At 42.4% G+C, this 20,939-nt stretch overlaps 1 long non-coding RNA gene across 3 annotated transcripts in view; it reads right to left on the bottom strand.

Annotated features, from left to right (window-relative positions):
* The window catches only part of LOC110260960 (uncharacterized), a 189,727-nt gene that overhangs the window by 20,599 nt on the left and 148,189 nt on the right, over positions 1–20,939 (bottom strand). The window contains exons 7-8 of one of the 3 annotated variants that reach the window (XR_014805898.1): positions 17,951–19,747; positions 2,040–2,130 (exon numbers count right to left, since the gene is read on the bottom strand). This is a non-coding gene — a long non-coding RNA (uncharacterized LOC110260960). Of the gene's footprint in view, positions 1–2,039; positions 2,131–2,242; positions 2,385–17,950; positions 19,748–20,939 lie in introns of those variants that run through there. The other 2 variants (XR_002344608.2, XR_014805899.1) reach the window with 2 other exon arrangements.

Genomic DNA, 20,939 nt, shown 5'->3' with positions numbered 1-20,939 from the left:
GAAGCCATAAAGGAGTGGTGAGGGTGGAGGGCAGCAAGATGGCAAAAGGCTTCATAGTACGACCTGAAGCCCCTTCGTACCTCCTCAGGCTTCAGGACAGTGACCAAGCTCATGAGTGATCAGGTATTTGGATTTTTTTTAGGAAAATGACAACAGAAGCTGCAGTGCACCCTAGGTCTAAACCAAAAAGGCAACTGGATGGAAGAAATAATTTAGGAAAAATCCTCCTAAAACAAGTATGCTTAGAAGATCACAAGGCATCAAAGAGGGACTAGAGACTTCAACGGTGATTCAGATCAATCTCAGACACCCCCGACCCTTTCTGAAACGTGTTTCTGAAACAAAGTGGAGCATGGAATGGGAGAGAGATCTCAGTTTTCTCTTATCCTGATGCATCAATTTTCCAGAGTCGTGAGTTTCAATTCCCTCCAGACTACGTCCAAAGGGCGCTTTCCGTTCATGAGAAACTATAGTGCTGGAGGAAACTCATTTTTGACTGTTTTTTTTTTTTTTTTCCCCAGAATTGTTACGACATTTTCCATTTGCAAATTGTGGTTACTTTTCTTCCCTGTTATGTGCCGCTCCCACTCTTTGTAACATATCTCTGTCTGTTTGCTGTCTTCTTTCTCATTAGATGAAGTCCGTGATCTGGATAGATTCTCCTTATGGCAAAAAAATTCTCTCTGGGAGCTCTGGAGGCAGTCATTTAACCCATCAATATGCAATACAAGGCTCATCTTCGACTTTACCCTGGGAGAGATACAGAGGAATAGCAGGCGCAACCCACGCCCTCATAGGTCTACAGCTTGGGCAAACTTAGTCATACAGAGCAATAAGCAAGCAAATCACAGGTTTTAGGGCTGTACTGGTGGACAGAACCTCTGAGATTATCTAGTGCAGCACTCCTTTTACAGAAGGGTCTGAAATCGGGCAGCTTCTGGGGCTCTTCCACAGGACCGCATGGTGGCAGAAGCTGGACCAGACCCCCTCCCCACGTCCCCTCCTCTCCAAGCACTCCAAATCCCGGGCTGTTTCCATGATACTACGGATCACATCTAACTCATAATATCATTCCCCGAACTTTAATTTTCCTAGGTGCTAGGAAGATCATGCATGGATCAACACTTACATTATGTAAGAATTATATAATAATTAAAATTGAATGATACTATAAGCATTATTATGTAAGAATTTAAGTAGTAAATAAGTCATTAAAATATTAAATAATGAAAAATATACATTTTAGGTACTCACCTATTCTCTTTATACATTAAAATTAAGCTTCCCTCTCATTCCCTCCCCCAGTGCTTTACCCTATTTTTTCCCCTTTAAACATATACTCTTCTAAGCTCTCTTTTATTTTAATTTAATTAAATTAATTAATTTATTTAATTTTGGTATGGGCACACATATAGAGACCTCTTTCTCCATTAAGAGAATAAAAATAGACTAGCAACTTGATAAATGGCATTTGTCCCCCAGCCTTATGTCAAAGATTGCTTGGGGATGGTGCAGACAGCAGCAAATTGCAGTGACCACAGGGGCTGCCACTACCCAGCGGCAGGCATTGTGTTCATGTGACCACGTAACCAGTCTGTATGGCTGGCTGCTCTGATTTTTCAAGAGATGTTGGAAATCTGTAGTTTTAGGTAAATTCTGCAGATTAAAAAAAAGCTGATGCAGCTTTTTATTTATTTTATTTTTATTTTTTATTTTTTCGTCTTTTGTCTTTTGAGGGCCACACCCATGGCATATGGAGGTTCCCAGGCTAGGGGTCTAATCAGAGCTGTAGCCACTGGCCTACATACACCACAGTCACAGCAATGCCAGATCCGAGCTGTGCCTGCGACCTACACCACAGCTCACGGCAACGCCGGATCCTTAACCCACTGATCGAGGCCAGGGATCGAACCTGAAACCTCATGGTTCCTAGTCAGATTTGTTTCTGCTGCGCCACGACGGGAACTCCATGATGCAGCTTTTTAAAGGACAACACAGGATAAACAAAACACATCTATGTGTTAGATCCATGCGCTTACCACATTCCTCAAGGCCACACTTTCCTCTGGTGGCATGTCAGCATCCTGGTGCCTGGAGTTAGGAGAGGCTTGAGAAAGAGCTTCCGCCCATCTGAGAAGGGAAAGAGGGGTGGTGATTCGATGGAGGAAGGAACAGCAGAAAGAAAAGCACACAGTCTTTGAAACAGAGTCATGTGAAAATCCCAAATTTGTCTATCACTTACTCAGTCTTGGTTTGGAGCAAATAAAGCCACCTTCCTTGTCCAGCTGGATTCCCCACGAACTAGACTCTGAGATTCTGGGATCCGTGTGTGGGAGATTTAGCAGGAAGTACTCTCAATAGCCAGGCTGATGAGGGGTGGCGGGGAGCAGGCTGGGCAGAGGAGAAGTTAAGCCTTGATGCAGTAACACCAGAGGGCTTAGCTGACCCTGCAGGGTGCTCTGGACAAGGGATGGTCCCATAGAAGTGTCCCAAATTGAGTCAAGGGGTCTAGTCCCTTACACTCTTATACCAAGTCACATAGATGTAGGCTGCCCCTGAGAAGGAACCAGCAGCCCCCTTCCAGGAACTGGAAGGGGTGAAAGTGTGAGAAGTCAGCAGTCAACTCCCTCAGCAGCAAGGAGAATGAGTTATCTCAGTCTTGAAAAGAGAGGCAGTGCTTAGTGAGGCATCTCAGCATCTGCTTTGATCTCCAAGCCTCTGTCTTCTGTTTAGTATAACAGGAATAAATATACTTACCTTCCTGGCACATTATACAGGTGAGATAATATGCAAAGGGACCAGCACAGGACTGGGCACATATTCAGCATTCCAAAAAATATTATCAGTAACTCTGAGCAGGAAGTCATTTGAAGTCAAAGGTCAGAAACTGGGTGAACAAGGGCAGGGAGGAAGGGACAAGTATGACAAGTTTAGGATCAGTGAGAAGACAGCATGGATTAGATAGTTTGAGGCAAGATGGTAAAGGTTCTTCAAATTTAAGTAAAAGAATTGGGACTTGTGCAGTAGGCAGAGAGGGTCGGATGTGCCTATAACTTGCCTAAGGCAGTGTGCATTCAGATTTAGGGTGTGATCCTTGTGTGGCAAAAGATGACCAGAGGGCAACCAGCTTTCCAGTCTCCATGCTTAATGAGGCAAGTGACATGGGGTGGATATAAAAATGACTTCAAATGAAAGATAGAAAGATAGTGTGCCACTTCTTAGGATGCAAGGCTACCCTAGACTCATGGATTGACTTGGAATATGCTCTTTTATCCAGCAAGGTGGAAAAGTAACTTGAACCTTTGGAAGTTTGCTCGGGGCCTCTTGGAATTCACTTGGCTGCCTGGGGATGATGGCTATACTCCACTGTGTCTCCAGGAGGGCAGATATGTCTAGGAAACAGAGTTGCTGTCTGCAGTGAAATACATGGCGTTCTGGGGAGGACCTCAGGCCGGCCTGTTCTGTGTTCTCTTCTGGGAGCATTCCACATCAGAAAGTGGTCAGCTTAGAGTGTGACCGGGCATCCAAACCCAACTAGCAGCCAGCAAATAAAGGTGCACTTTACCGCCGCCACCTCGGGACAAAAATGCACTGTGTGCTGCTCGGAGCCAGCGGAGCCACGGGCAAGATGGGCCATATCCTGTTTAACGGTGGCCACAGATATTTCCTGGCAGAAAGCTCCGGTCCGAGTCATACACGAGCGGGAGATTATACACAGAACTCATTTATATACAAGTTGACGAGACCTTGGAATTGCTCAACGGCAGAAATTTCTTCTCCTCTTTCTTTATGTGCCTCTTTTAAAATGTCACTTTTGATCTTGGGTTGAAAAATGAATGGCTGGGAAGAGTTGGACAGCTTGATCCTCAAAGAATGTTTTTAAAATATCGAGGATATTTAACTGTTGACAATGTTCCCTCTGCAAAACCCGAGGAGCACTCTTTTTGCGGATTTCCACCCCCTTGGAGCAGCCCCTTCCTCTCATAATGAAGAAATCATTTTTTACAATGTTCATTACAAAATCGGGAATGGCTTGAATTATCTCTCTCTGCAGGGACTTCCATTTCTCTGGAATATTCAACCTAATTAGCTGCGTCTACTGGTCAAGACTCAAGAAGATTGCCAGGGGCAATCTTAATCCGTTAAAAAAAAAAAAGTACTTATAGCTCTTTTAACCAGATCCTTAGTGACTCTCTGGATGCTTGATATATTTTGCTTGAGCAAATCAAGACAATGTTGATGAATCTACTTACTTGAACCGATAAAGAAAATATTGAGGAGGAAGTTTCCAAACTCACTGTCTAGGGATTGCTAGGGAGATGGTGTTTCAAATTTGTGTAGACGCACCTAGAAAGTTAACTAAGGCACTGCAGTGTGAAAGAATATTTCGCTGTTGCATGTCTGATTGTGTCTGTGTGTGTGTGCACGTGTGTTTTAAGTGGACCTGCTGGTGTTTCTGCTGCCTCCTAGACTAGTAAACACACAACTGGGTATTATCTGGTTATCACAAGTTTGCAAATTCAAATACATATCAGAGACCGAGCTTGGGGAACAGGGAGCTGTTGCTTTGACAAGCATTAACCAGCTTGCCAGGGACACAGAAGCGAATGTTTTCACTCCCTTCCCCAGACAGCCTGGAAAGATAACCCTGCATCAGGTAGTTAGTTACTTAAGTGGAGCTGCTGGTGTAGGGTTACTGGAGTCTTTTCCTTTTAGAGCCCAAGGGCAAAGAGCATTGTTAATGCTGCCTACACCGGAAAACAGGTTAAGAGAGTTGACACCCAACGCTTGGCGGTGTTTCAGTTGAACACTTGGTGTCCTCTGACTCAAGGCGCAGATGCCACTTCAGGCTTTGTAGCCTCTCAGAAAACTGAAATGTAGACATCTGGAGGTGGGAGGAGTGGAAGTGATGAATCATCAGTAGAAAAAAAAGATGAAATACATCTTTGTCTCTTTGCACTCAATAATACCCAGTGCCTGAAACGCGAATGTGTTAATTACAGAGATTTCAAAGCAAAACCGTAGCCTGCAGAGGGCACGTGTGTTTTGACTCAGCGTATTAACAATACCTTTCATGTAGGTGCGACAATATCGCAAACGCAAGGGATGTTTATGGGATTCAGTGACAGCAATTCGTGAAAACCCAAAATGGGACGGGCCGTAAAAGCACACGTGACTCCTATGATCCGATGTAACAGATTATTATTATTAATTTTTGCTTATCTGCCCTTTCTCTAGAAGGAAGGCCAAGACACAGCCTCCAAAAATCACATACATTTTACTGAAATGTATGTTTAATTTTAAATAGAAATGAGAAGTTTCACTGTACATCAGCTCTAATGGAAAAAATAAAAATCATTAAAAAATGCAAAAAAAAAAAAGAGAAGTTTAAGTCTTGTCCTTTCCTACAATTAAGCTCATATGTTGTTTTGAGTACCTCTGGAACCTCGCTACATTCTTTATGGATATAGGGTGGTGGGATGGAGAAGAGGATGGATTTTGGGACCTAGGCTCTCTCCTCTCATTTATGTGATCCTGGCAGTCGTGGGGTCCCTTCAGACCTGTTTCCTTATTGGCAAAATGGGAATGATGATGCTTAAGTAATAAAAGAGGTAATCCACAAAAAGCTGTTCATGGTCTAGCGCCTGGCATATAGCTAAGTTCTCGGTAAATATTGGCATTCCAAATACTGCCATGTCTCAGCTATACAAGGCATCTTCTAACAGAAAGAGGGCAACATTTCTTTTTGTTTATCTACCTTCCTATGCTGGAGAATCTGAAAGCAGGATGGAGCCTTTAAGAGCATCTGGTCCAATTCATCTTTTTAGACCAAAAAAATAAAAAAATAAAAAAATAAGCTAAAGCTCAGAAAGGGGAAGGGACTTGCTAAATATCAGGGTGAATTCATGGCAGAAGGAGGACTAGGTTCAAAGTCCTGGTATCCAGGGCAATATTTCTGCCCCACGTTCCTGGCAGGGTTTGAGTATGAAATACCTGTTGTCACATGTTGTCAGATAAGGGTGACATTAACTCTAGGTCATTTTAGCTGGTAAAATTGGGGTGAGTATTAACACTGCATATCTGACTAAAATCTTTACGTGGGTCATTGTTTTAAAAGTTCCTTTGTTGATGCACTTGATTTCAGATCATGTATGAGTTTTTAGGTGTGTGTGTCCGCAACCCTGTGGGTGGAATGCAAGCTGGACTTGCACATTGACAAAGGGGCGATGCTTTACTGCCTGGAAATCAGTTTTCTTATTTTAAAAGACCTCGCCAAACCTTCTGTCATCAAAATGACTTTCACAGTTTACGGTAGACTCCCCCTAAAAAGCTCATGACAAGATACCAAAAGATATCCTTTAGATAAGAATATGTTTTCCATGAGTTCGTTTGGCATCTCTGCTAGCTATGCCCATACAAACCCAGGAATTAAAAAAAATATGGTTGTGAAGCAACATGGATAGACGATGTTTCTAAATATGGCACTTCTCCCAAAGAGTAGATCTGGGGAACAGAATTAGACCACTGATCATCAGACAAGTTAATTAAAGATGGTAAACCTCAGACAAGAGAAATGATGGACATCTCGGTCATCCTGAAATTTGAAAGATTTAACTGAGACGGGCCTGATCTGATTTAATCCTTGGCATGGCCTTCTTCACTCCCCATGTTAGCGTGTAAGAACACAAAACGTGGTTAGAGCACCCCGTCAGCGTTGTCACAGATAGCCACAGATCCCATATGTGGGAAGTTAGGAATGAGATCATGAGTAAATCAAGGCCCTTTCTCAAGTCTCATCATATCTCATTAAGAAGCATTTAGCTGCAAGGAGCAAAGCCTAGCCATCAAAGGCTTAATATCTCAAGAAATTTATAGACAGACCTTCCAGCACTCGGGCAGCCGTTAAACCATGTCTGAGCACTGGGTTGGCATCTATGGAATGCTCTTAAACCTTCTCTCGTGGTCCTCACTAAGATGGAGCCAGGGGCTCCAGGCTTCATGGTTGCCTTCCAGGGGGAAAGCGAGGCAGAGGTCCAAGGCTGTTTCTGCTCTCCTTTTATCTTAGAAGAAAAGCTTTCTCTGAAAAGCTAGACTTCCCCTTATACGGGTCCACATTCAGCTTCAAGGAAGGCTGTGCAGGATTGTCTTTGCCAAGAAGAAACAGGATGGCCGTGAGCAGGTGGAACAATCGTGTTCCATTCCTTGGAGCTGGACCCCAAACAAAATCAGGGTGTTGTCAAGAAGAAGGTGAAGACAGGCTGTTGGGTAGGAATCTTCCCTACTTGTCTTCTTGCAGCTTCAGGTCAGAGGAAGACTGGGGGTGAGGCGGGGGTGGGGTGGGGTTGGGGAGCTACAGGCCGAGGCAGAAAAAGATATTCTTGAAAGTTAACTGCCCATGAAAATGGGTGATCTCTACCTGACTCAGATGACACATTTTCTCCTGTAAGACAAACAATATCCAGCTAGTCTTTCTGCTCCCCGTCACCTATAGTGTTTCAGAGGGTGTGTTGAGTTTCAAGGCCTCCTTGCTGTAAATCACGCTGGTGAGCAGGCCTGGTAATGACCACCTCGGAAGTTAATCCAGGACTTACAGCCCAATGTTCTTTCCTCTGCACACACTGCATCAAAGCCTCCACAATGGATGTAGTCTGGGGAGAGAACTGGGCTCCTCAGGCTTTTGTGAGTCTGGCAAAAGCCGAATTTCTTCCGAGAGCCTGAGGGCCATGGTTTCTGAGTAGGATGCCCTCCTGTGACTGTACGTATTTACATGAATTATTAGGTTGATATTAACTATTTGAAATTGGATAGTGGTGAGAAGGAAAAGGAAAATAAAAATCACCCAGAGAGAACTACTATTATTATTTTAACATGTTTATCCTTTTCCATTTCTAGACATAGATGCTTCCACATGAATATATTTAAAAATGAGACCAAGTTATATCCTATAACTTATTCTGAATTGCTATTGAATATCATATTATGATAATTATCTCAATGTAACAAAATGTTCCTAGAAAGCTTGATATTTAATAAAGGCTTATAATTTCATTTTTTTTAATTATCACATTAAAAATTCTCTTTTCTTATTTTCAGTATATTGGGTATTTTCCTACATTTCACTTTTGTAAGTTATACTATAGTGAACATCTTTACACAGAAATTTTAATATATATTTTATTATTTCTTCAGGATAATCTATGGCAGTGGAATTTGAGTTAAAGGATATGATTCTTTTTAAATTTTAGGCACAATATAAATACCACAAACTTTCCCCCTTCTTTCAAATTGCGGTTATACTTTATATGTAGCAAAGTGCACAACTCTTGTACACATCAGTGAATTCATATATATGAGTGGGTGTATATATACACATATAAACACACACACATATATTATATAGAACATTGGCATGAACTTTTTTCCCCTTTTTTGGGCCACTTCCTTGGCATATGAAAGTTCCCAGGCCAGGGACAAAACCCAAGCCACAGCAGCAACCTGAGCCACAGCAGTGACAAATGCTGGATTCTTAACCCTTTGAGCCACAAGGGAACTCTGGCTCGAACATTTTAACACCTCAGTATATTTTGTGTGTGTGTCTTTTGTCTTTTTAGGGCCGCACCCACGGCATATGGAGGTTCCTAGGCAAGGGGTCTAATCAGAGCTGTAGCTGCCGACCTACACCACAGCCACAGCAATGTGGGATCCTTAACCACTGAGCAAGGCCAGGGATCGAAACTGCGTCATCATGGATACTAGATGGGTTCGTTAGCCACTGAGCCATGACGGGGACTCCTTAGCCGCTCAGTATTGATTACATATTACAAACTGCTTTCCAGGAAACTTGCACTAATTCACACTTCTTCTGGCAGAATATGTTATCATCGTTCTCATTAAAGGTTTGCCAGTCTTGAGTCCTAAAGTAACAGCTTAAAAACATCTGTCAATTTGGTGAGCACAAAGATTATTTTACTTTGCATGCCACTGTCTTTCTTAGCTATTTGTATTTCTAGTGTGAATTGTCTTTTCTTATCTTTTGCCATTAAAACCTGGCATGTTGGTGGCATCACAATTTTGTAAGAGTTCTTTAAATTAGGATTGCTAACCTTTGGTCACATTTATTTAAATATCTGTTTTCAGTCTGTCATTTGCCTTTTAATTTTGTTTGCATTGCCTACAGACAAAAAATTAATATATTCTCAGATGTATTTAGTCTTTTCTTTCATGACTTCTATTGCTTTTATGCTCAGGAATTCCTTGCTCATTTTGAAATAATTTAAATAATCTCTTACATCTTTCTTTAGAAAGAAAAATGCAGGAGATTATTTAAATGGTCTCAAGATGATTTTTTGAAATAAGTATCTTGTTTCCCATTCAGTTCTTTAATCCACCTGTAATCTATTTTAATAATGGTATAAAGAATGGTACAGGTAGCTCATGAGGCTGCTTTTCCCCAGACATGAAGAATTTATTATAATCTAAGGTCTGTTTCAGGGTTTCCTCTTTTGTTTTTTTGAAACTGCCCATTGTAATCATTTTAGATTTGTTATATATTTTTATGTTTGGTAGAGCAAGTCCTTTCACTGGTGTTATTTTCCATATCTTCCTCCACTGGTCTTGCCTCTTTATTCTTCTAGATGAACTGTTATCTTTTTTCCCCAAAACTCTGATTTGCCATGAACCTGTACAACTATTGTCTTCCACTGAGAAACACCATTGCTCTAATTCCACATGCCAAAACCTAGTTTGGCCAAGATAGCACTCACAAAATGCTCTTCCTATGTTCTAGCCTCTTATATACTTGGCTTAGGACTAGATGACTAGTTCTGGCCAATGGACTGTAAGCTAAAGTGAGCAGAGTATTATCTAGGACAAGAAAATTACAACCTGGATCCCATCCTTCTTTCTCTGTTGCAGACCTTTGGAAGCCATGTGTTGACATGGCAGCATTACACCTTGGAAAAATCCTGGACCCTAGAGGCAGTCTTAATCCACAGCAGGCTTTGCCTGAATGAGAAATACATTTTATTTCTCAAGCCCCTGAGATGACAAAGTTCATTATGGTGTATCAGATGCCCTTTGACCCACCTCTCTTCTTAACACACACAGAGGTACCATCTTGGATTCCCTCCATCTCTTCGTACCCCATATCCATCCATCAGCGAGTCCTGAGCCTCAACCTTTGGTATTGACTCTAACTCCAGGAATTCTCACCACTTTCACTGCTAAAACCAAGGATCTCTCACATCTGTAGGGTTACATGAAAGCTTTCCCAGGTGTATGGGAAATGGACAGTCTAAGGCAATCCCTTTGCCTCTTCTTTCTCCAAAGGGATCTGCCTGAGAAGGATGCTGAGATCTTTTGCAGTCTTGGTACCTCTCCTTTCATACCTTTCATTCCACAGGGACCTTTGTCATCTTTTACAACAGAAAAGCTTTACCAGCATCCATTCCTGAGCTTAGGGGCGGCACTACCCCCTTGGGGTGGAAAACTCCTCAGGTTCCTTGGTGAACAGAATGAAAGCAATGCATCTAAGGACTGAGAAACATCCTTGCGTCCTTGGTGAAATCCAATTGTCTCCAATTCCTGGTGCTCTACAAAATGAAGAAAGAACTAACTGAACTGGTAGATCATTAGAGCAGATTTTGAATAAAGAGCATCTTGTTGTATTTTGGCATATCACTCAGAAGGAGTTCAAATCATTGCCAGATTTTGCTACAATAAAACTTCTTTCATTTCTATGTATGTATTTTTGTGAATAAGTTTTCTTAGCATTTATATCAATAAAAATTGGGAGAAAATTGATGTTGAACTCTATCTCATTCTGGCAGCAAATAAGAACCATTCAAGGGGAAAAAAATCTCCATCAACCCCCTGAAGACATGCATTTTTAATAAACTTTAGTTTGCTATGTCTAATCATTATTCAATAGCATTTGTAATGTGCTTATGTTATTTTAATCAATTGTGTGTTAGTAATTAATACTTAGTTGATGCTATTATAATCAATTGTGTGTTAGTAACATGTTTATGTCATTGTAATCAATTGTGTATTATTGTAATTAATTATGCGTTAGAATTTCTGATAATTCAATCGGAAAAATACTCATTAGAGGTTTTACGAGCATAAGAATTTGAAAGAACAAATGCTAATTTTTACATGTATTTTTGATATGGAGAACACGTTAGGATAATCTATAAAAGAACTGTCTGTAGGGAAATGTAATGGAAAGCAGAATAAAAATATGAGTTAAAAGATAAAAAACACTGAGTTCTCTTGTGCCACAGCCAGTTAAGAATCTGGCATTGTCACTGAGGCAGGTTAGGTAGCTGCTGTGGGGCAGATTTGATCTCCAGCCTGGGAACTTCCACATGTCATGGGCCTGACCAAAAAAAAAAAAAAGAAAAACAGAATAAAACTATTAACTGTCATGCAAAAACTTGCTAATATACTTTTTAAATGAATGTACACATTACAGGCTATTTAATGTTATAGAATTTAGCTTCCCATTGTGGCTCAGTGGAAATGAATCCAACTAGTATCCACAAGGATGTGGGTTCAATCCCTGGCCTTGCTCTGTGGGTTAAGGATGTGGCGTTACCATGAGCTGTAGTGTAGGCTGCAGATGCAGCTTGGATCCCGGGTTGCAGTGGCTGTGGAGTAGGCTGGCAGCTATAGCTCCAATTTGACCTGGAACCTGGGAAATTCCATATCCTGCAGGTGTAGCCCTAAAAAGAAGAAAGGAAAAAAAAAAAAAAAGAATTTAACTTCAACTGAATAGCTTGAAAAGTGTGATATCTAACCATTTTAAATTGTCAGTATTAAACAATTAAACAATATTAAATGAGCAGAAATCCCTTTTTGGGGTAACAATGCTAAGGTTGAAAAATTTTAGATGTCAACTTAAAAATGTGGGAGAAAACTCATAATTTTTCAATGCCCTGCGTTAGGGTGAATAAGAGAAAAATGTTTGAAGACTACTGCCCTGTAAGAAAAAACCCTTGTCTGTTACATGTGCTTTTACAGTCTCCTCTCACTATTTTCTCTGATTCTGGGCTTTCCACTGCCAGTTCTTTCCTTGCCAATTGTCAGTTCTCCACTCAGCAAAGTGTTGTTGTTTTTAAGGCTAAATCAGACGATGGTGCCCCTCTGCTTGCAAACTCTCAATGTCTGCCCATCAAATACAGACTTCTTCTCATGGTCTACAACGCCCTTTGTAGCTTGGTATCTCTTACCTTTTTTTTTTTTTTTTTTTTTGGTCTTTTTGTATTTTTAGGGCCACACTCACAGCATATGGAGGTTCCCAGACTAGTCACAGCCACGCCAGATCCGAGCCACATCTCACGGCAACACTGGATCCTTAACCCACTGAGTGAGGCCAGGGATTGAACCTGAAACCTCATGGTTCCTAGTCGGATTCGTTTCCACTGTGCCATGATGGGAACTCCCAGCATCCCTTATCTTCTAACTCCCTTCCCCTTATCCACTTGGCCCTAGCCATTTTGGACTGTCTGGGCCTGATACAAGCCAAGCTCATTTTGGTCTCTGTGCCTATGATCTGCCTTTCTCATCAGCCTTGAGCCTTGTTCGTTCTCATCATTCGGCTGTCACTTACTCAGAGAGATTGTCTCTAATACTTTCATCACTTCTAATACTTCTCTTTGAAATTTTTCTTTACTCACTCCCTCTCCTGTTACTTGCTTAATTTTCCTTCATAGCACATGGTATTATCTGAAATTATAATATATAATATTTCTTCCTAAGTTATTCATGTCTCCCTCTACAGAATATGAATGCCATGAATGGACTATTGTCTATCTTGTTACCTCTTTGTTCCCAGCTCTTGGAGTAGAACTTGGTACATACTAGGCACTCGATTAATATTCATTAATGAATGAATGTTAAGAAATAGTTTGAAATAATATCCACATAGAAGAGAACTATTTCTTCAATAGAATAATGTACAACCTTTAAAATCATGTTTCAAAGAATTTATAATAAGGGAAAAAAGGGGAAAACTTAATTTAATAACAATTTTCTCTCCTTCTTTCTTCCTTTCTTTCCCTCTTTCTTTCTTTCTCTCTCTCTCTCTCTCTCTCTCTCTCTCTCTCTCTCTTTCTCTCTCTCTCAATTTTTCTTTTTTTCATGGGCTGCAACCATGACATATAGATGTTCCCAGGTCAGGGGTCGAATCCCAGCCACAGCTGTGACCTACACCACAGCTATGACCTACACCACATCTGTAGCAATGCTGGATCCTTAGTCCATCGCACCTGTCTGAGGATTGAACCAGCGCCTCATCAGCAACCTGAGCCACTACAGAGACAATGCCAGATCCTTCACCTGTTGCACCACAGCAGGAACTCCCCAACAACAATTGACCATTTTCAGTAGGAAAATGACAGGATTTAACTATTTATATCTAAATCTCTATATCATCTCACAGGAAAAAATAAGGTTCAATACCATAAAAGGGATAGTGGTAGTTTTGTGGGCCTGAGTATTTTTGTGGCAGTGTCAGAAAAGAGTATTAATATTATAGAAGGAGTTTTGAAATTTGAGAACATTAGAGAAAGGAAAAAGACACTATGTGGCAATAACTTGAAAAGAATCATATTAATGTGCAGGTACTCTTTTAGAAGTTCTAGCATCCATTGAACTCAGTTCCCAGGAAAGGGTATGAAGTCCACATATATCAGTCAGGATAGGCCGTAAGAGCCAACAATCTCCAGCTATCAGCAGTTTAAAATGGGTCAGCAAACTACGGTACATGGGGAAATCATTACGGGTTGACAGAGAACTGTTTTCATCTTTGCCTTCCTGGGATTCAGGCGGATGGGGAAGCTGCCATCTTGAATTTGTTGGTTACTGGACCAGAAGGAAGGAGGGAGATACAGGAGTCACGCCTCCAAGGAAGCCTTTAGCTCAGAAGGGACGCATGTAATTTCTCCTCACAGTTCATTGACTTCAAGGAGTCATGTGGCCCCTCGAGCCATAAGAGGGCCAGGAGGCAGAGAATAATACCATAACCATGAGAGGAACCTTAAGACTCTTTGAGGGTCAGAGAGGTTAAACGACTCTTCAAGGCCTCACAGCCAGTTTTAGAGGCAGAGAGAGGAATTCTAAGTCTTATTCTATGGATTTCTGGAGAACATGACTATATCTCAGAGCATGGAACCAGGCAATTAATTACTGGAAATCACTTAAATCTCCACTGTTTCTTCAGCCACTTGGGAAACAGAGTCTTTAAATAATTAAAGCAAATGACAAACTGGGATCAGAACAGAAATCATAAACTCTAATATCTTCAGGGACCATCAGGATAATAGGGATGATGGGAATTTGCAGCAATAGAGGGTGGTGGAGACTGCAGTGCTAGAGGGTCAGGCCTGGCTGAAGAGGGTGGTGGCTATTCATCTTCACCTGATTCTGGAGCTGGACTGCTTTTATTTTATTTTATTCTGAAAGGGAAAACATTAATCTGGATTTTTTTTTTTTCTTTTTAGAGCCGCTGCACCTGCAGCATATGGAAGTTCCCAGGTTAGGGGTCCAAGAAGAGCTGCAGCTGCCAGCCTACACCACAGCCTCAGCAACATCAGATCTGAGCCTTGTCTGTGACCTACACCAGCTCACAACACCAGATCCTTAACCCAATGAGCAAGGCCAGTGATCAAACCAGCATTCTCAAGGGTACTAGTCTGATTCGTTACCACTGAGCCACAATGGGAACTCCCTAATTGGGATTTTTAAATGAGAGGGTGCAAAGTTTAAAATCGGCAACAGATTTTGAAAATTTACAAAAATGAATGGACTCAATCAAGCATGTCTGCGGGGGACCCTCCCGGCACTCACATGGGTGCACGAGAATTATTCCTCAGGGGAATCTTTGACTCTTTGTGAGATGGGGGCATGGACTAACACTCCCTTCCTCAGTACCTCATGAAAGAAGGCTGAGGAAGATTCTAGAAGCTCCTCAGAGGCTCCTAGGGGGAATCAAGCCCTCAGTGGAAACCATTCTGATAGAGCACCTTCCTATCAGCCTTCCTTCTTTTTCTGTTGATCTTTGCAGTCCCTCATTGTCGTTCCCTGAACTCAGGTCCCATAATAAATTAACCGCACACAAGTCCTGTCTCAGGCTCCTCTTTCTTGGGTAAACCAATTTAAGACATAAGGCACTCAGTAAATGTTGAATAATTGAAGATCCGTAAATAGAAATAAGGGCTTACAATTTGTCACAACAGTCATTGATGGAAGTCCCCTCGTCTCAGTAGGGAGGCTGTGGTTAAACCCTTCAGGAAAATCTATAGATTATAATTCTAAATTACATAAAGAAAAACAGGCCTATCTGAGATTGTTCCACTAGGATAGATTCTCAGCTTTTTCAGTAGAATACACTTCTCTTGTCTCTTAGCTCCATCAATCCAGGCATCTATTTCTCTTTCTAACCAATTAAATCCTCCGCTTCCTCCAACACATTCCTTATTGGCAGAAACCCACGAAGTCAGCGGTAAAAAGTAAGGATCACCTCCAGTCTCCATTCCACTAGGTTGGTCATGGCAGCCTGGAGACCCGGACGGAAGCTCCTGGGCCTGTGTGTGGACTCAGGGAGGAGCGATCGGATTGCTTAGCTGTGTCTAGTCCACAAAGACCCAGGAGAGGGGTGGTGACAGTCCTGCCAGACGGCTTTCCATACCCAAGGCTGTCGGCTGAGTTTCTTAACTGCTGTGCATGCTCCTTATAAACACTCTCCTTGAAAGCAGAGTTTAAGATTATTTTTATCAAATCATATATTTTAAGTTCACTAAGGACAGCCTTAGACCTGCTCTGTCCTAGCATTTTGCCCTTTACCACTATCATTGCAACATCTCCCCCCCAGCTCTCTATTACCATTTGAACCCATTTTTTTTTTTTATATTCCCTAAAACAGACTGCTGAGCTTAAAGAATTACAGTATTTGGTCCAAATAACCCAGGAAGAAGCCACATGCATTTATGTGTTATAAAAACAGAGGTTCCTAGAATAGCATGCTCAGAAATTAGGGATGGCAGACATCTAACAGGTCATGGGTGGCCCTGTACAATTTAGTTAAATGCCTGGTATTTTTACAGAATTTCTTCTAACATTTCCTATTTTACTATTTCAGTCACATCTATTAGGAAACTGCATTTGCATCTTCTATGCAGACATTTAGAAGGCCACTGCGTCACTGAGCTGAAGCTGGCTCCTTGCCTTGACTTTAGTTCTCAGAACATTTTCTAAAGCATCACCAACTTATTCCTCTTGAAAAGCAACAATAACACTTTTTTTTTTGTTTGTTTTTGTCTTTTGTCTCTTTAGGGCTGCACCTGCGGCATATGAAGGTTCCTAGGCTAGGGGTCCAATTGGAGCTACAGCTGCCGGCCTACACCACAGTCACAGCAACACAGGACCCAAGCCGTGTGTTTTTGACCTACACCACAGCTCATGGCAACGCCAGATCCTTAACCCACTGAGAGAGGCCAGGGATGGAACTTGCATCCTCATGAATACTAGTCGGGTTCGTTAACCACTGAGCCATGATGGGAGCACCAGCAACAATAACACTTAATGTAAATATTTGCCCAGAAGGTGGTTTACTGAAGCAGTTTACAACACATAAAAAAGATAGAAGCCATCTGAATGTCTTAAAAAAAAAAAAAAGATTGATAAAATAAGCTTTTGTATATCTTTTGACCCAATAGGAGGCCACCATTAAAAATGATGTAGATGCAAATTTATCAATTGCAAGTAATGGCCACAATAAGGACTCAAAGATGACAAAAGTAGATGACAAAATAGTATGTATTCTTGTCCTGATTTTTGTTAGAAATGATTCGTTTGTTGGCTTTTCAAGTTCGCAGTGTCACGTAGCTAATGCTGAGATGATGGATGCTTTGGGTTTTTCTTTTTCTATTATCTACACGTCCGAATTTGTTTATACGACATGTAGTGCTTTTTATTAACAGGAAAAAAAATCTTTTGAACAGGGAAAAAAACCCTTCGTCTCTTTTTTCTTTAATTTTAATGCCTGGTTAAGAGGGGTCAATCCCCGTGAGTTCATTGAGAGACAGCCACTGAGATAGGAACTTTACAAATCAATATTTACCTTCCTGCTCACCTCAGCATGTGTTAATTGATTACCCCTCTGAAGAATTTTCTGGAGTTGAATTGCAAAGGCCCCTGTGGGGGGTCTTGCCTGCATCAGCAAAGGTGTTTTCTAGTTTTGTTAATTCTGCCAGATACATATTCTGACTCTCTCAAGCCCTGGCGGGTTTGTATCCCATTGAAGTAACTGACATCCAGGTGCACACCAGGTAAATAACTGTCCCCAAAGCGCCCCAAAAGGCAGGGTTGCAGTCCTCAGGCTGCCTGCAAACCCAATCCCTCACTCCAAGGATAAAGGAGACAGCTTCCCCTATAAAGTTACCCTATGGGACTGCAAGATTGCTCCTCTGTTCCCCTAAGCTTTGTTTATATCCCTTCAAACAAAGGCACAGAAAGCCACCCTGGCAGAAAGGTGTGTCCAGCAGTGAGTGTTTCTCCCGAAGCTCTGTGCTGGGTGTAAGGTAACTCTTTCCCCTGCCCTCACCCCCTCTTTTTAAAACCCAACTGATTACAAGTGTTGTTAAAGGTTACTGAACTAGAAAAACAAACCGCGCCATGGTTGGTGCATGGCTAATTACAGACGGGACTGCGTTGAAAACAATTGTTCTGGTACCTCTACATTTCTCTGAGCCTCCAACAGGAAGTGGGCTGTTTCTCTTTGGCCACTCTTAAGAAAGGATTACTGACAATCTAGAAACTGCTATCAGCTTTCTTTTCTATCCCGATCTAATACGAAACCATTTCTCCAGTATCGGCTTTCCCAACAAAAGTCTTTAGCGGCTGACATTGCATCATAACAACTGACTCAACAGATTGGAGCCCGAGGTACCTGCTCTCTCCTGATCATATTCCAGCGAAGGATATTGTCTGGGGCTGGTTGCGAGAGGAGGATGGAAGAAGGAGACCAGGGCTGTGCAGCATGGCCCCCACTCAGAGCAGAGCTTATAAGTTAGCACCTTGATTCTTCTCCTTGTCATTGTCCCTTGTGTGTTTCATGGTGACGCCACTTCGTGGGCTCTGCCTCATTGGGTCTGCTGCCATCTTCTGAAGTTTAAAATGAATGGGTTGAAGAAATCAAGCTGGTTTGACATAATTCATGGTGTGCCCCCCCCTCCCGTGAGAGGAATCAGAAGTTATCTGTATTTTGTAACCGCTCTGAGGAAGCTCCGTTACCAAGAACAGCAGAACCACCCCTCACCTGCTTGGTGTCGCCCCGCCATATTTCACTTGTCCATGGACCCCCCAAGCTTTGAAAGTACCAGCTCACCCTTTCCGCAGCCGTCCTCAACCTCAGATGATTGTTAAAAGAGGACCAAAAAGAAAACGAAAGCCCCCTAGTCCTCCCACTAACCCTGGAGGTGACATGGAAAATGCGGGAACACCTGGCCTTGGGCTTGCTGCGCATTTGCTGTGGAAACAATCTGTTCGGATTTAACGAGAAATGACGTCATCAAGCCTTTGTGGCCATCCCTTTCAGCCGCTTGATCCCAGGGGTCGGACTTTCTCAGATCAGAATACAACTTCAGGTCTGACAAAGGACATTTTCTACACACCAGGAAATCGAGCTTACGGAGATAAAAATCGTCCCCAGAATAAGGCTGCTGACCACTGCAGCAGGGCCATCTGGTCATCGTGCCAAGCCCCCATACTTTCGGAACACCCCATTCTTGCCAAAGGGCCAACGCGCTATAAAATGCTTTAAAAACATTGTATTTTAACAATGCTGAGCAGCCAAAACGGTTTGCTTTTAATGGCCATCTGTAGAAAGTCTCTTTTTATTTAGGAAAAACTATTTTAAATTAAATATCATAAGCCCACGAGCCATAGCAAACAATATTTTGGACCATATGCTCTGAATTAATATGCCAAACATTGCAACCTCTATTTTCTTCGTAGAAAGGGGGCCCGCCCTGACGTGGGGATGGGGGAGCCCAGAGGGAGAGAGAGGAGGAATTTTCAATAAGGCCATGGAGGAGAAGATGATGGCAAGGAACCAGAGCCAGGCTTCGCCAGAGTCATCTCTCTGCTGAATTATCTCAATACAGATCCACTTCCTTTTTAAAAAAGAAATTCCCTTTGGTCCATTTTTCTTCCTTGTCTGGAAACTTCATACCCGGGACTTCTAGCACTGTTGGCCACGCTTTCAATGACTTGGGAAAGTTGTGTAATTCTTTTCATCTGTTGCTGGCCTCCTTCCTGGGTGATAGGGTTTGGAAATGAGTTCCTTTCATCAGGTGCTGCGCAGAAATGGAAACTTGGAGACTGAAGTCTTCCTGTGGGTGACACTGCCCCCAGGGAATGTCCTTCCTGCCCTCCTCCAGTTCCTTCTGCAGCTCAGGGCAGCCAGGCTACCTTGGGAGGCTGAGCCCCATGGCCACCAAGAGTTCAGTGAGCGGGAGTTCCCGCTGGGGTTCAGTGGGTTAAGAACCTGCCAGAGTGTCCATAAGGATGTGGGTTGGATCCCTGGCCTCTCTCAGTGGTCTAAGGATTTGGTGCTACTGCAAGCTACAGTGTAGCCCAGATGTGGTTCAGATCCGGTGTTGCTGTGCCTGTGGCGTCGGCAGGCAGCTGCAGCTTCAATTCAACCTCTAGCTTGGGAACATCCATATGCTGTAAAAGAATGGCCCTTAAAAAAAAAAAAGAAAAGAAAAAGAAAAGAAAAAAAAGGACTCAGTGCTGTTGGCACTTGTAGGGGACTAAAGAGGATTCATTTAGGAGGGGGCATGCTGCCTTTTGTCTTTGCAAAGGGAGCATAGGATAGTTTGGGAACTGGTTTCATGGGGGTTACAGGGGCTCTAACCTCTAAGCAAGAATGACTGATCCTTCACAAGGTCACGGGGCTGGGCTGCACGGGGCTGGCATCGCTCCTGCAGGGGCAGTGGCACCAGGAGCTGCTTCAGGCTCCAGAGTAGCCTTCTGCATGGAGACTTCAAAATCATCCAGCATCAGACCTGATGTTCTTTGTGCCTGCTGCCCAAACTCCCTCCCTCCAGCAGTTCCTTCTTTCTTGTGTCCCTTCTGCTCATCCTAGCAGGTTTCTTCTCCTTTTTCCCACTTTTCTTCCCCCTCCCCACTCTTTTGAGTCTCTGCAGCCTTGGGCGTTAACTGTAATTATTCTTAAAATCTAGGATGATTGGTGACATTTTGATACCCACCAAGCACCATCCAATTTACAAGTATCATGGTCAAACCTTACAACAGAGACCTGGGGCTTCTCACCCCCCATTTTAGAGATGAGAAAATGGATTCTGAGGGATCTCAAGTCTGAGATCACACATGTCATAGGAGTAATTTCTGAATCCAACCCGCATCAGTGGCCCTGGAAATTCCATATTCTTTCTCTTACCCTTGAATGTGGTCATATCCCACTCTTGAATGTGGTCTTTTTTTGTAAAGTGAGTTTTAAGGCTCCGTAATAGTATTGGGTCTTTCCAACGAGGCTATTTATTCATCCATGCATATCCCCCTTATCATTCTCCCTGTACTCTATTCTCTAAGTTGTAAATCTTCCACTGGCCACACAGCAGATGTGTTAGGAGGACAAGCTTTGGAGGAAAATAGAGCTGGATCGAATTCCAGGTCAGCAGGAAACAGTGGTCCCTGAGTTTCAATTTTATTTTCCCTTAAATGGGTACTCTGTGTATGTGTGTGGGGGGTGTGGAGGTAGCCAGTTGTTTAAGAATAGAACTTTCCTCTTATTGCTGATATGAGATGATATGAGACGTTATGTATTATGTGCTTGGCCTGGGCTTGGTGCACAATTAAGATTAATTTAGTCCCTCTCAACCTCACCTTGAGCCATGTGCCCATTCACTCAC

Source organism: Sus scrofa, chromosome 6 (assembly GCF_054392235.1).
Source record: "Sus scrofa isolate SSC_HxYL_T2T_F1_AM1 chromosome 6, Sscrofa_HxYL_maternal_Yorkshire_Landrace_v2.0, whole genome shotgun sequence".
Classification (NCBI taxonomy): Eukaryota; Metazoa; Chordata; class Mammalia; order Artiodactyla; family Suidae; genus Sus; species Sus scrofa.
Note: the sequence above shows the minus strand (reverse complement) of the source record. Positions and strands in the feature narration are given on the sequence as shown.